Source organism: Suricata suricatta, chromosome 3, assembly GCF_006229205.1.
Source record: "Suricata suricatta isolate VVHF042 chromosome 3, meerkat_22Aug2017_6uvM2_HiC, whole genome shotgun sequence".
Lineage (NCBI taxonomy): Eukaryota > Metazoa > Chordata > Mammalia > Carnivora > Herpestidae > Suricata > Suricata suricatta.
The window spans coordinates 137,379,994-137,392,587 of record NC_043702.1 but is presented as its reverse complement, the minus strand read 5'-3'; the positions used below and the strand labels follow the sequence as shown (position 1 = coordinate 137,392,587).

General features: G+C 42.1%; 1 pseudogene; it reads right to left on the bottom strand.

Moving 5' to 3' along the window:
• Positions 1-8,135: 8,135 nt before the first annotated feature.
• The window catches only part of LOC115287105, an 82,730-nt pseudogene continuing 78,271 nt past the window's right edge, over positions 8,136-12,594 (bottom strand).

Sequence of the window (12,594 nt, the reverse complement as noted above, 5' to 3'; positions counted from 1 at the left end):
TCACTAAACGTTTTTTGTAAAGAGCCACATAGTAAATATTTTCAGTTTTGTGGGTTATACAATTTTGATTGCAACCATTCACCCCACCTTGGAGGTATGAAAATAGCCACAGACAACATGAGAACAAGAGGGTGGGGCTTGTTCCGAAAGAACTTTATTGTTACAAAAACAGGCAGCGTGCTGGGTTTAGCCTGTGAGCTGTAGTTTTCCACGTCCTCTTTTAGATGAATCCCATAGGCAACTAGGGTTGGGTCGGCCTGCCTAGAACATACTGTGACTTTGGAAGTTGTGTGACTGACCCCACGGCAGCCATGAACTGAAGGAACACCGCTGTTCCCATCCATCAGCGCCTTCGGTACCATCACCCATCGTGCTGTAAGCGACATATGCGTACATTGAATCTGATCAGATACTTTTCAGAGATCCATATTCAAGTGCCAGTCTTGCTGAAGGTACGGAGTTCTACTAGATACAGAGTCTCAGCCAAGAAATGAATCTGCCTGCATTCTGACTTTTTCTGAGATCAGAAAAAAATCGATATTTCTATGATGATTAGATGTATCACTGCGTCTTATGGTCTGGTGTAGAAAAGAAATATCTATCTTTCAGAAGACAGTTTTTAAATTCCAAGGTAGGTCTAAGCTCTTAATTTATATACTATTATATTTGATAGCCTTTAGGAAACAAAACTAACTTTTAACTAAAAACCATGTTCTTTTACTGCTGACATTTTGAAGTACACTTAGTGCTTGTTGAAGGGCAAATTCACTTCAACAAATATTTATGAAATAACAACTTTGGAGGTAGTATCTCAACTCTTGCATAATACACAGTTTTGTGGGAAACATGACAAAAAGTCCTCATAGCACAAATGATAAATACTATAGTCGAGGGAAGACAGCCCTAGGAGCAACTAATTCTCCTTGAGTGGGGACAGGAGGGAGAAGCAGGAGAGAGTCCAGCAAGAGCCACAGAGCCAGGCAGCATGGAAGGATGCGCAGGAGCTCTCCGGGCAGACAAGCGTAAAAGGGAGGGTGTTATCTGAGCAAGCGCACTGACTCAGGAAAACCATTTCCGTTTAAGGAGACATGTCTAGGCGACTCTGACCTAACTGCAAGGTGTCTGAGGTTAGTGGAGGAAAAAGAAAAGATGCAGCCTGAGAGGGGATTCTGGGGTTAAATACAGAAGGCTTGGTTGGTAATGCTCAAGTTTTGAGATTTCTTTTAATAGGCTAAGGGAAGCCATTTACATTATAAAGCAAGGGACTGACCTCATCTCATCTAAATTTTAGAAAGATTATCCTGGGCCAAGGGCAGAGTGGGCCTTGAGCCTGTCAAAATGTTCATAATCTGACCACAAAACAGGGTAGTCAAATTCCACCCCACCCCACTCCCACCCAGAAGCTAAACAAATTCCCCAAATGCTGGGATCCTGGGGAAAACGTGTATTCAGGAAGCAGGCGCTCATTGCCCCATTCCTTCTAGAAGAGGGCAGGGTACCCACTTGGGCCCAGGGCCTAGATTGGTCACCCACCTCTCTGACAGCCACATGTGGAGAAAAAAACTGTTGCAGAACAAGAAAAACAAACAAAGCAACAAACAAAAATCCTTTCAATAGTCTGAGAAAGAGACTTTCCTCTTAGAAAGACAGACACTGGGGTCCTCACTCTCTCTCCATTCACACCACAGTCACCTCCACAAGTGTCCTCAGTCCTGTGGATAAAAATGCACTGGCCACCAGCGTTTCCATCAAGCTGTTTTTTGAACCTCGTGTCTTTAACATCTTCATTAATGTTACGTGCCCTTAGGCATATATATATATATATATATATGTGAAAACACTTCACTGTCCAGTCGTATCTTAAATAAATGCTTTTATTCTCACTATCTATCCCAACATCCCACGTCGTTCCCCACCATTCCTACTACTCCTTCAGGGGCAGGGACCCTGGTCTTTCCGACAGCCTTGATTGCCTTCCTTGCCTGACCCCCATCTCAGAGCAGTCCTGGGGCTACCGGAAAAACGGCACCTCCTCTATTGGAAAGGTGGCCAGGTGAGCCAAACTCTCCTGAACAGGAAGCGAGTTCAGCCTCTGCAGGTGGGCAGTCACTTAATGAGGGCTTTTAAAGAGATTCTTTCAATAAGCATTTATTGACCATTTACTGTGCCTGCTATAAAATCCTAATAAGGCCCAGCAGTGACAAGAATTTGCTCTGCGGTGTCTACTGCTTCATCATAGAAGCTAGGAGATTTTTCTAAAATCATGCAAGGGGACGAATAAAATCCTTCCGGGCCACCTTTGGCACCATGAAGGAGACCTTTCTCTCTCCCGATGGTCTGCAGTGTCACACAGGGTCCCAGCAGAGGAAGGGCAGCTGGCCCCGGGCCAGAGAGCGAGCCGCTGGTCTAAGAGCTGCAACCAGCAGAAGCGCGTGCTCTCTTGACTTTATTTCTGGTCATAAAGCAACCAATTACCCGACTAGGATAAAACAGCATTTTTTTTCTATTCTGCTTTCACAATCATCTTTCTTCCCTGTTTCTAAAATTGATTTCATTCCCATTTAGCTAGAAGCCAAACAGAGCCTCCAGTCCACTGTGTCTCAGTTCATTCTCCGTTGTGTCCTTTTATTTTAAATTTAGAATTCAAATCCTTGTTTCCATGTCAATAACTCAGTGTTACTTATGCCTATTTAAAAACAAATAAAAAGGGACCACAATTCATCAATATTGTTTGACATCATACCATTTCCAGCAAAAGATGTTATTGTTAATGCTCATTTTTCATTATTTAAAGGTAGTTTTTAGCTCTTTTCCTCTCGAGGACTGGGTTTGGATAATTGAGCTTTGAAGAAAGATTGAGAACTCTCTGGATATAAAGAGAGGGGAAAAACGGAAATGTGAAGTACAAAGTTGCAGTCCACTATGGCCCTTATCTTCAATAATGGAAATATAGCTTAGTGTACCATGCAAAAGAGCATGCTTATATTTTTAAATTGCAAGTGTCCAATTATGTACAAGGGTCAAGGCAGAATAGATCTGAAGGAGCTCAATTTTTAAATCCCTTTAAAAATCAGGACAAAGGATGCCATATTATTATACTAAATGTTTAAAAACGGAAAGTATTATGCGTGTCGCACGGGGGAAGATCAGATTTTTATTAATGCAAGTTTTAAATGCTGATTAATCCTCTCGAGAGTCAGTTTCCCAAAGCATTGGACTGTATTCAAGTCTTTTTCAAAACGGCACATCACTTCCATTATTCTGAATATTAATTGAACAACATTATAACTAAGGACACAAAGCAAGATTTAAAACATGATTACAGCTGTCAGTGCCTACATCTAAATAAGCCATTGGAAATTCAAGCTTAGAAGAAAAAAATGTTGGAAATCGGTCTTAGAACAGCAAAGATCTCCCTCAGCCTTTTAGAAAAATGAATGTAATACTTTAGGACTAAAGAAAGCTTCATCTATGACTTGGTCTTAATAAATTTATCTGAGCAATTCTCAGTCAGAAATAAGAGTTGTCTTTTGATTTGTGATTTAGGACAATGTCAAGTACATTTTCTGGAGGGGAGAAGAAGAGAAAGAGCCACAGAATATTTCTGTTGATAGAATTTTTCATTTCCTTATTTTATATCTATAGTTCAGTCTCTTGTCGACAGTCAAAAAGATAAATAAGAGAATTAGCCAAATTTAATCAAATAAAATATTTCTATGGTTTCAAAACAGCTCCTTAAGCTCAGAGTCAAGCAACCGCGAGTAAGTAATGACTTATTTTCACAATAACCAATTGTCTAGATTCAACTTCTTGTAGCTCCCAAATCTAGTTTGGGGGTAACTAAAAATCCTCATTCCCCCCACCGGAAATAATGTAAAGTTACTGGCTTCTGCGATGACCTTGGGGGAGTTTAGTTTGGCTTGTTTCCTTAAACGGTTGCTATGCATCTGAGTGATAGCTCTTTGTTCGAAAGGATGCAAAAGCCACTCTTACATCTAATTCTAAGAAGATAAATGGCATTATGAAAGGAATATTAAAAATTTACAGCCCTCTTTACTAAGTTTATTTGTCAGCCAAACATGCTGAATATTGCATAGCACACACACACACAGAGAAGCATGCCATCCTGACGATGAAAGAGATATGAGGAAATCCTGGTGCAGCGATAACAAGTCTGATGGAGTTTGCAGAGCTCGGGCACCGTCTGGCACGTCCTTTAATCGTATTGCGCCAAACCAGCAGAATCACGCAATATGTTAGCATAAAGGGTCCACAGTTTAAGGGGAAAATCTAGAAGTGTTAACTATACACTGTCTAATTATACAACCTTACTGTCCCAGAATGTGATTTCAGAAACCATCTCTGACATATGGGAAAAGGGTAGAACAGCTGGTCATTAAGGTTTTCTCAAGACTATTTAGCAACACACTTGAATGTAATTAAAGTGAAACACTAAATACTGCACTTGCGGTACAATGTATTTTTAATTTTTATGGCATGTGGTAAAAGTAAATAGATGCAGAGCATTCAAGTTTCTCCATTCGGCATCCAACTAGTCAAAGATGCAGGGTCTGGCTGAGCACAAGCAGCATCCTGGCTGAAGTCATAGACCTCCATGTGGGGCGTTTAGGGCGGTCTTAAAGGCACCGGATTTGGCAAGGCTCAGAGGGGTGGCTAATGGGAACTACCAGACAAAGCATGAGATGAGTTTGTTCACTTATTCATTCATTCATTCATCAAACACGATCTAGAATTCTTTTCGATGATAAAGGCATTAGCCTGGCCCCTCAGTGGCTCACATCTCACTGTTCTTAAAACACAGTGAGGGAGGGTGGTTAAAGGGCGGTGGGAGCGTCAGGCAGGGGTGCCTGGTCCAAACTGGGCATGTCGAGCCAAGCCCCCTTAATAGAAATCATCTTAGCTAGGAAAAAAGCTTATGCAAAGGCCAAGCGATGAAAATGAATATTGTGCTATGAGTAGAATCTTTACAACTATTGGACATTCATAGTGTCCTGGTATGGGTCTAAGCCCTTGACATACATTATTCCATTCAGTCTTCAGGGCAACCCTACTACACGCTACGTACTATTATTATTTACACTTGACAGATGAGGAAACTAACAAGATGGTTCATGGCAAAGCAGTTAGTGGGTGACTGACCCTGGATTCAAACCCAGGTGTGTCTGAATGCCACGTCAAACTTCTCCATATTACATGCCCAAATTGACAAGTATGTAGCATGCTTATTTCATCTTCAGAGAACCTCAGGTATAAACTCATTAGTCCTTATAACAAGCCTGTGATTAAGATAATGAAAAGACAAGATGCAGGCTGGGAGAAAATATCTGCAAATCACATATGTGATAAAGAGCTTATATCCAGAATATATAAGGAATTCTCAAAACACAGCAGTAAGAAAGTAAATCACCCAAAAAAGTAAGCAAAAGATTTAAACAGACGCTTCACCAATGAAGTAATATTATGGCAAATAAGTACCCACAAAAAAATAATGCTCAACTTCATTAGCCATTAGGGAAATGCAAATTAAAAACACCAAGAAATACCACTAAATCTCCATGGTAATGGCTAAAATAATAAAAATAAGGACTATACCAAGTGCTCACAGAATTGTGGGGCAAGAGTTTGCTGGTGGGAGTGCAAGATTATAGAGCCATTCTGGAAAAATTTTGTAGTTTCTTACAAAATGAAACATATATTTACCATGAGACTTAGCAAATCCACTCCTAAGTACTTACCCTAGACACACGAAGCCCTGTGAGTACTTAGAGCAGCATTATTCCTAATCTTAGAAAACTGGAAACAATCCAAATGCCCTTCGACAAATGAGCTGTCTTACATCCATAAAGGGGAATACTACTCAGCCATGAAAAGGAAGGACCTAATGAGACATGTGCACCACAGATGAATCCCAAAGGCATAACATGGAGGAAAGAAGCCAGTTGTAAAAGGGGGCACATGGCCGACATTCTGAGAAAAGAAAATTCTAGGAGATTGTTGCCATGCGTTGGGGTGAGGCATAGTTTTACTTCAGAAAGGCAAAGGGAGGGAATTTTTAGGGTTAGGAAACTGTTCTGTATCCTAACTGTGGCAGTATTTACATGGACATATACATTGTTAAAACTCCTAGAATAGTACCCCCAAACATAAAGCATACTGTATATAAATTTTTAAAAAATAATAAAAGTAAGAACCCTATGAGGTATGTATTATAGTTTCAGTTTTCCAAAAAAAAAGAAAACCTGAAATAAGAAGTGGGGGCTAGGAATTTATTTGCAAAGTGAATCCAGGAATCACCAGTGAAGAACTGGGGAAAGTGAGGCAGAGAAAAGCAAAATAATAATAATAATAATAATAATAATAATAATAATAATAATAATAATACTGCACTAATGAGTGGGTTTCCACTGTGGACTTCAGGTCAGTCCTGCTGAGGACCTTCTGGAAAACCACATGGAATATGTCTCAGAACCACTCCAAATACAGGTAGCTCTCATTTGGTTGAGATTCAGGTTGCCTCTTGGAGCACAAACTGTTAGGCTTCTAGGTTTTGCAAGAGCCTTTGAATGCCCTCAGGCAAAGAAGAAGAAAGACCCAGGTCCCCGAGGGAGGAAGATGTCTACCGTCTATCTTAGCTGGTGGTGAATCCATGTGGGCTGAAGGATACAGGAAGGCAATCAGTAGCACTTGCTAATGAGGTACTAGTAATGGATGCTCTACACATTTTGTTTTGCAATAAACTGGGAGAAATTTGCCAAACAATTAAAATAAATACATGCCATACTGATAATAAGACCTCCAGTCATTAAGGAAAATACTTACAATATGCCAGGCACCACATTGGACTTGCCAGACTTCTTCATATTCTATTATATAATTCTTCCAACAGCCCTATGGGATACACATTAATATCCCCATTTTACAAGCAAGCAAATGGAGGCTCAAAGCAATCAATTATATTTCCAAAAATGCATGTGTGCTTGCATGCAGGCACACACACACACACACACACACACACACAGCTGAAGAGTTATACCATAGAAGCTCATAGTTTTTCCACCATGCTTCATTAGTTCTTACTCTTATTTATGTTGCTACATAGCATTACAGAAGATACAGGAATTCTGAGAAAGTGGTGCATAGCAGGGGGAATCATGAATTGCGATTGCAAAGCCAGATCTAAGGCTGAGCCCTACTTTGTGGGAACCTTCAGGCCTTCTCTTTCCAGCTATCTAGAAGCCAGTCATTGTTCATTTGAATCTCCAATAGATAGTGACTGAGAGGGGAAAAAAAAAAGACGCGAAACTCAAATCAATCCACTTTAATTCCGTACATAAATGTTGAGAAGGTTTTGAAACTTGGGCTAGTAAGAAACTAAAACTCGGCTGTAAATAATACCGGTCTCTCCTGCTGCTTTCATCTCATTGACAGAAATGACTGAGCTGATGCTGTGGGTGGAAGGATCGACCAGGTAGCTACAGACTCCTTCCCGCCACCGTGGAACGATACCTTTTATTCTCCTTGCTGCCTCTGAGCAGGCAGTCCTCTAACCCTGACGGTGACTTTGCTGCAAAAGGACATGAACTTGGAGTTGTTCTTCACTGCAGGAAGTCTAAGATTAGAGTCAGCCACATTCCCTACTCTCTCCCAATCTATATTTTCATCATAGTAGCTGGACACGGAGGCTACAGGCAAACATTGGAGATACTGTGGGTTCGGTTCCAGACTGCCTCAGTAAAGGGAGTATCACAGTAGAGCGAGTGAAATGATGTTCCTGGTTTCCAAGTGCATAGAAAAGTTATGTTTACGCTATACTGTAGTCTAGTAAGTATGCAATAGCATTGTGTCTTTAAACATGTATACAACTTAATTAAAAAATACTTTACTACTGCAGTGTCTGGGTGGCTCAGTCAGTTGAGCATCTGTCTGACTTCGGTTCAGGTCAAAATCTCATGGTTTGTGAGTTCAAGCCCCGCATCAGGCTCTCTGCAGTCAGTACAGAGCCCGCTTCGGATACTCTGTCTCCCTCTCTCTCTGCTCCTTCCTTGCTGGCATGCTCTCTCTCTCTCTCTGTGTCTCAAAAATAAATTTAAAAAATTTAAATAATACTTTATTGCTCATAAAAGGTAACCATAACCTGAGCCTTCTGCAAGTCCTAATCTTCTTGCTGGTGGAGGTTCTTGCCTCGATGCTGACGGCTGCTGACTGGTCAGGGCGGTGGTTGCTGAAGGCTGGGGTGGCTGCGGCCATCTCATAAAATAAGACAACAGTGACATTTGCCGCATCGCTGACTCTTCCTTCCATGAATGATTTCCCTGCAGCATGGGATGCTGTCTGATAGTGTTTTACCCACAGAATTTCTTTCAAAACTTGTGTCCACTCTCTCAAACCCTGCCACTGCTTTATCAGCTAAGTCACTGTGATGGTCTACATCTTTGGTTGTCATGTCAACAATCTCCACAACATCCTCACCAGCAGGAGATTTCATCTCAAGAAGCCACTTTCTTTGCCCATCCATGAGAAGCAACTCCTCCTCCGTTCAGGTGTGATCAAGAGACTGTAGCCATTCACCCACATCTTCAGACTCTGCTTCCAAACCTACTTCTCTTGCTCCTTCCACCACATCTGCAGTGACTTCCCCTGCTGAAGTCTTGATCCTTCGATTTACAAAAACAAAGACAAAAGCAAAAGCCCATGATATCTGTGAGGTGTGATGAAGCAAAACTCAATAAAATGAGGTATGCCTATCCTGACTTTTGGCCAATGAACAAAGGAGAGCTAATGGACCCACGTGGGCCCTGAACCCTTGACCTCATTAGCATTGTTTTCTCACCACCTCTGCTAACAGACAGCCCAATTATGAGCCCTGACTCAAAGACAGAAGTCACCTCTTCACCTGGTGCCAAGAAAAGCCCACAACTGCTGGGTAAGAAGAGAACGCTTCTCAAATCAAATAAACACTGTGTGAACATCCACAAGCAGTTTCTAAGACTCTTCCCTCCTTGCATGGCCGCGTCTAGCAAGACTGGCAGTTTCCAGTCTGGAAGGTGACGAGGGCTTCGGGAGCATCGCCCCGGGTGGGTCCTGCTGGAGTGGGCTGGAAAGGACTTCTCACAAAGACCCTCAGGGCTGGGCCAACTTGAATCCTGTACGGTTGTGAAACCCATCCCTCGCTTCTTCGTTGAAGCCCTTCCACGCTGTGAGTCCTGACACTCAAGGCTCTGCCTATGAACAGAACACTTCTTTTGAGTGTCCACTGAGGGAGCTACGGCAGAGCTATTTCCACATGGGTTTTACAATTGAAATGACTCTTGTTACTCTATGACGGCATAGAGGTTCTTCAAAGTGCTTCTTAAACCGTGAAGTACAATTCCCTTGTTCTGAAAGGTAGCAAATTTGTGTATGTATCTCTGTATGCATGAGCCTGTGTACGTATACATTTTTTAAAATTAAAAAAAAATAAGTTGAATTACATCTAATTAGTTGTACTCTTCTTCTTTTTTTTTTTTTTTTGAAAGCTGAAGTTATTTCAATAAGTTCCCAGGATACAGTGAGTCAGTCAGTCAGACAAGGCATGGTGTTCATAAAATCAAAGAAGATGGCCAAATTCCCAAACCAGTTCTGGGGCTTTTCTATAGCCATGGGTCACAACCCTAGGCAGGGCCAACTTGCTCAATATGATGTGATTCACATAATGACAACAAGTGGAGACAGAGCATGGAAGTTCATTGTAGAAATATCCCCACTGGAAAATAATAGCCCATTTTGATGGCTGGGTTTACCTTTATATTGCCCTGATATACTAAGAATGGTGAATGAGAAGACACATGCCCAGGACAGATGGCCCAACCAAAGGTGAATCAGCTCCAGACTACAAACTATGGCTATGGTTCAGAATATATTTTTCTCTATGGAGGATTTTTGGGAGCCAACCTGTCCTTTTCTTCTATTCTACTCTTCCCAGTATGAGACAATAATGGGGTGTCCCCTAACCTCCCACCAAGCACATACACACAAATAAAGTCCAGTTTATGAGTTGATCCTGAGTCCATCTGATAGGCATTGCTCCTGTTTCAACATCCCATTTTCCTCTACTTCCAGATATAGGAAGATTATAGAACCTTACCCTTCAAAGTGTGCCATTATGAGTCCATTCAGGCCAATGAAATGTGATCAGAAGAGTCCAGAACATTTAACAGCTTATATGCAACTCTCTAGACTTTGCAGCAATAAACTCAGAGACAATCTGCGCCTCCAGATGATGTCAGTACCAGGAATGATAGCATCTCATCAGCCTGAGATCTTGAGTGATGTCTGTGTGAAACAGAGCTGCTTCTGACCCTACAGGACCTTTAATGGTAGGATGAGTAGGAAATCAACCTTTGTTATTTTAACCATGGAGAGTTTAGGGTTGTTTCTTTCCAAAGTCTGTCCTAACTGCCCTACCACAGAAGAAAGTACTTCAGCATCTTAGCCTCTCAGACAGTGGAAATTAGGTATCTGAATTTTAAAAAATTTTTTTAATGTTTATTTATTTTTGAGACAGAGAGACTGAGTGCGAACAAGGAAGGAGTAGACAGAGAGGGAGACACAGAATCTGAAAAAGGCTCCAGGCTCTGAGCATCCAGCACAGAACCCCAATGTAGGGCTCAAACCCACGAATTGTGAGATCATGACCTGAGCTGAAGTCAGACGTTTAGCCGACTGAGCCACCCAGGTGCCCCAGGTACCTGAAATCTTGACAAGAGTCCTGGGAACCTAAGTGCTCACTAAGGCACTCTCTACAATACTCACCTTGACTGTGTAACTGAGTTCATGTATCCATCTTCTCTCTGAGCTGGGAACTTAGCCTACACTAGCACTCTCTAGACCTCCATAACATCATTAATGATGTTTTAGATATCTCTTGCCTCCAACTGTACCGGGACACTATGTCCTGCCTCCTGGATTGAATTTAGACCCCATCGGAACCACCCCTGGTTTGTCACAATGCCTGTCACACTGCTTGTTCATTGTGCTGCTCTTCCAGGGTTCAGCCACAGGCTGCTCCTCTCCCTGCTTGCCCTCTCTCTTCAGCAGGCAAAGGCCAGAAATATTCTACCATAGGCCTGAAAGAAGTTGAATCCAACAGGTAGACTGTGGACTTAGGTGAAAATTGGGCAAAAGATTGATATCAAGAGACTTCATATGACTTAAAAAGGGAAGCTTTACTGGTAAATCCCGTTGAGGCCAGCACCAGGAGGCCCAGAGGAGCAGGCAGAATCAGGCAAGTGTGCAAGAATCCTCAATAAAACAGATTTTGGAGTATTGGTTGCATGTCTGACACAGGGAACACAAGAGGCTCTAGCTCTTGGCCCCAGGGAAATGAGGAGCCCAAGTCTCAGCAATAAAGACAAGGTCAACTATCGGGCTTTCTAGCCCAAGGTCTGGGGGATGTGAATCACAGTGGACTGCTGCAGTTCCTTAAATGTTTCATAGGTAAACTTCAGGTTTGTTCTGGAGTCTGGGAGAGGGATGTGCCTAATAAGTGGTGTCAAGGACACTTGACATGAGGCAAAAGAGGCTAAGACCCAAGTAGGATCTGACAATCTTCTTAAGTGAAGCACTTTGGCAGCACGATCAGACTGCTGTGCCAAGTAAGAAGGCAAAATTTCCAAATGGAAACAATTTGAGGGGACAACTAACAATTCATGAGCTTGCATGGTTGTTGACAAGTCTATCAATGCATAGAATTTTTCTGGATTAGGTATAGAGAAGAGAAGTGTGGACCCCCAGAGAGCTTCAGCCCTCACAGTATACACTGGGTAGTACTATGAGCCCTGCTGGTTTTGGTTGAGGGATAAGGATGGAATAGCTCCAACAGCCAGTATCCACCAACAAGAACTAGCTGTGTGCCTACCAAAATGGGAGGAAGATTTGGACCCATTCCTTAAAGAGATCTTAATTTTAGGATAAAACGGTTAATGGACATTAAGCACTGGGCAAGCATTATTCAATGATTAGTATGTTAGTATCAAGTTGCACCAACATGCACCTAGAAATCATGCAATTGCAGACAGGAGAGACATGACCTGGCAGAAGAAGTCAAAGTCTTCACAGGGAAGATAGGGTTTTATGTCAAAAGGTGAGAGATTGGATAAAGCTAAAGAAAGGGTAGATCTGACAAGAGGAACACAATGAGCAAAGGCCTTGAGGTAAGGGAAGAGAGTCATGTTTGAGGGTGGAGGCCAGCCAACGAGAGAACAGAAGTGTTGATCAGTGATAATTTGAGGCAGGTGGGTTATCTAAAATGTAGCAAAATTTGGCAAACACAGTGACTGAAACTTGCTGATGTAGAACTTAGAAACCCATAGCATGATTCACGCAGCTTTGAGTGGGGCATGAAGGAAGAAAGGACTGTGCTACAGGTTCAGACGGTGGACGAGGCAGCCCACCAGTTGTTCTCTACAACCTGTTGGATCTGTTGATATAAAATGATGTTGTGCCGAGTATCTGGCAAACCATAGTAGAAGAATCAGAAGGCAGAACCCTAAGTTTCTGAAGTGAGGGTGTGCCATCTATAGCAAAGAACTGAAC